Source organism: Pteropus vampyrus, unplaced genomic scaffold, assembly GCF_000151845.1.
Source record: "Pteropus vampyrus isolate Shadow unplaced genomic scaffold, Pvam_2.0 Scaffold3, whole genome shotgun sequence".
Lineage (NCBI taxonomy): Eukaryota > Metazoa > Chordata > Mammalia > Chiroptera > Pteropodidae > Pteropus > Pteropus vampyrus.
The window spans coordinates 5,765,351-5,769,133 of NW_011888784.1; the positions used below are offsets into that span (position 1 = coordinate 5,765,351).

At 42.3% G+C, this 3,783-nt stretch overlaps 1 protein-coding gene across 6 annotated transcripts in view; it reads left to right on the forward strand.

Moving 5' to 3' along the window:
* The window catches only part of ST8SIA5 (ST8 alpha-N-acetyl-neuraminide alpha-2,8-sialyltransferase 5), a 46,436-nt gene that overhangs the window by 27,905 nt on the left and 14,748 nt on the right, over nt 1–3,783 (forward strand). The gene's annotated exons all lie outside the window — the stretch shown is intronic.

A 3,783-nucleotide genomic window follows, 5' to 3' on the forward strand; every position in this document is an offset into this window, starting at 1 on the left:
CTCTGTCTTTTCACGGTGTCCCCTCTGTGTGACTGTGCCCTAAATTCCTCTTCTTATAAGGACATCAGTCACGGTGGATTAGTGCTCACCTAATTAGTGACACCCTAGTGTTATCATTTTAACTTAATTACCTCTTTAAAGACCATATCTCCAAATACAGTCATATCCTGAGATATGGGGGGTTAGGGCTTCAACATATGCATTTTGGGGGAGTCACAATTCAGCTCATAATAGTCCCTATCACATTGTCCATTTAGAGACCAAATTAAAAATGACCCAGGCCCTTGGTTTCAAGCCTAAATCATGAACGTCGTGGGGTGTATTGGGGAACCTCATATTTCCTCATGATCTGTGCCCATCCTTTTTCCCTTGTCATGGACTCATGTTGGTGGCATTTGGTTCTCTGTTCATTTGGCTCTAGTTCTCAACTCTGCCCTTGGGACACTTGCTTGGTCTCCTGAACTGAGCAGCCATCACAGCTGGTGCCCTCTGGGCCTTGCACCACCCTGTCTCTTTCGTGACAGTTGCCCTCTCTGCGGTCCCCAGGCCCCGGGTGTCTGGGCACTGGTGGTAGGTCCTGGAGGTCTGAGAGGAGAAGGATGGTCAAGGGGCATCAGCGTGTGAGTTTGATGGGACATTGGGGCTCAGCGAGCCCAGTTCCTCCTTTTCTGAGTTTCCAAGCTGAAGGTCAGTGTGCCCTTCAGGGCTAAAAGCAGAGAGCCCAGAGGTGGCCTGTGATCTGAGTGGTTCTGACACCACCTGGGCACCTGCGGGCTTCACTGTGCTCCAGCCCAGAGCTATGAGCAGCACTCGTGGTGGAGACACTGAGGCATTGGGGAAAGGTTAAATTCCCAGCTATGAATGGAGGGGGCTGGATGGATGCATTCCAAGGCCCTTCAGGCACACAAATGTCAGCTGGCGTTCTGTCTGAGGAGACAGGGATGTGTGCGATTCATCTGGGAACGAGTCTGATCCAAAGTTGCCCAAATCAATGGTAAAACTCAGTGAGCCGGAAAATTCCCACATGGACAAGGTTTTGTTCCCTGACAATGTCAGATGCATGAGAAATTGCTCTATGATGATTTGTTATAAAAACACATTGTCACTAATACTCGTAAAAATTATTTATGTTTGAAGTTAGTCATTCTAGAGCCTCTTTATTTTTAAACCAGCTGCTTGCTGCCTGTACTCATACCCAGATGGTCTCACCTCACCCTGCTGGCCTCTCCTGCTGCCCCTTCTACATCTTTCTGGGTGTGCGGAAACCCCACTGAGCCTGGTGCTGAGACAGGAGAGAGGCTGGGGGCCAGGGCCAGGCAGGGCTCCCCAGGGTGGGCCTGTTGTGCTCAGGCATCTCTGAGTCCTGGAGTCTGACCCTGCATGGGCTCAGGACACATTTGTTAAATAAAGGACTGGATAGAGGAAGTGGATGAGTCCTGGGTGGAAACAAGGGAGGCCATGGAAGAAAAGAGGAGAAAGAAGAAAGATAATGAGATGACCATTATCATCGCATTATCATCACCGTCTCTAGCATATGCCTAGAAAAATCAAGTAGAATATAGAAGCTTATAATGATAAAAAGCCCCACACCCTTTCCCCCAGTCCTGCTCCTTCTAATTCTTGGCTGTTTCTTCTGGTAATTACCTCCATACACCTAAGTATTATGTGCCTGCTGCTTCCTGACTTACCCTATTTGCACAGTGTGCACTGATGTCCTGCTTCGCTGGGTGAGGATTCGGATCCCTTACCCCACACCCAACCACCTCCTCACCTTTCCTGGCCGAAGGGTATTGCTGTTCTAATCCTTCTGTTTATAGATTGCTTAAGTAACCTATTTCTTATTCTACCAAATATTGACTATTAAAATTACCCCTACTTTTCGGTTCCAGCCTCTGGCTTCAATCATCCATGAATTTATCTTTAAAATGTCAAAGCTGGTAACAGGTATATCCTATGTGTAGCCATAGCAAGCCTTTTTTCAGGTTTTCTTTATAGGTTGACTCTAAAATTTGAAGATCAGACAATAGTGATTCCACCTCCCTTTCTTGTACATTTCCACCCCCTCTCCTTTTTTTTCTGGAGCTTCTACTCGTCTTTTCTCCCTTGAACTCTTTGTTTCTGTTATGCCCTATTTATGTTTTTCCTGCCTCTCCATCAACCAGGCACTCCCTCAGGGTTTCCCTTCAACCTCTTGTTCCCACCTGGACAGGCTGCCCTCCTGTAGGTCACATGCCATTGCCCTGGGACTTCCTCCTCTGCCTATTTAGGTCGGGTTCACCTTGGCTTAGAACCCATAGCTGCTTCTTTCTTGGTTTATTCATTTTGCTTCCACCCATCTTCCTTCTCCCTAAAAATGATGGGTGGGAGGTAAAGTTTTGAGTCATTCTGTGTCTACGTGACTTTAATTCTTCCCTTGTATTTGATTGTTGGTTTGGTGGGGTCAGTATGTTAAGCAGAAGTCTTTTCCCCCTGAATGCTGAAGACCTTCTCCTTCACCTTCTAGTGTCCAAGGCCATATGGGCCTGACACTGGTTGTTCCTTTGGAGGTCACCTGCCTTCTTCTTCCTTGAGTCTTTTCAGATCATGACAGTTCTGAAATGTCCCAGTCGTGTGTCTCAGGATGCACATCCAATGGGACGTCTTCATCTGGGTTCATGTCTAAACTCTTGAACTTTCTCTTAAATATCTTTCCTCCTCTCCATTTTTCTCTGCTTCCTTTTCTGTTACCTCTGAGTCGTATATTGGATTTTATCGATAGCTCCTCTAGCACTCATATATTTTAATCTCATCTTTTGCAATTTTTTTTTTTTGCCGTTTGCTTCTACTTTCTGAGAAAATTCCTTGACTTTATGTTCTAGCTCCTCTAATGCACTTTTTTCTCAAGAGCTCTTTCTTTGTTCTCAGAGCAGTCTGTTATTATTTTAAGGATGTCACAACTTCTTGAATATCTCTGGAGACATTAGAAGAATATTTTTAAGTTCTATTTTTTCCTCTAGTAGTCTTCTCTTTGGTCATTTTTTTAAACCAGTATTTTAAATTTATTTATTTATTTTGTGTGTAGGCACACAGAGTGATCAATATGAAATAGTTTAATTGGATATACAGGCTTATATTTTGGAGAAATTTATGACAAAAAGTAGTATAGGATAAATAATGAAAACAAAAACAGAAAAATAATACCCATAATCATACCATACCAAAAAATCAAATATTTTCTTTTTCTAAATTTATTTTTCAATTCAGTTGGCATACAATTTTAGTTTTAGGTGTACAATATAGCGATTAGACATTTAGATACATCACTCAGTGATCACCCCGATAAGTCTAGCACCCATCTGACACCTTACATAGTTATTATAATGCTATTGATTATATTCACTGTGCTGTACTTTACATTCCTGTGACTTTTTAATTTATTAATTGGCAATTTGTACTTCTTAATCCCTTTTACTTTTTTCACTCATCCCCTAACCCTCCTCCCATCTGGCAACCACTGATTTGTTCTCTATATCTATGAGTTTGTTTCTATTTTGTTTGTTTGATTATTTTGATTTTTAGATTCCACATAAGTGAAATCATACGGTATTTGTCTTTCTCTATCTGCCTTATTTCACTAGCGTAACATCTTCTAGGTCCATCCATGTGGTCACAAAAGGTAAGATTTTATTCTTTTTTATGGCTGAGTAATATTCCATTGCATATTGTACTACATCTTCTATATCCATTTGTTTATTAATAGACACTTAGGTTACTTCCATATCTTGGCTATTATAAATAATGCTA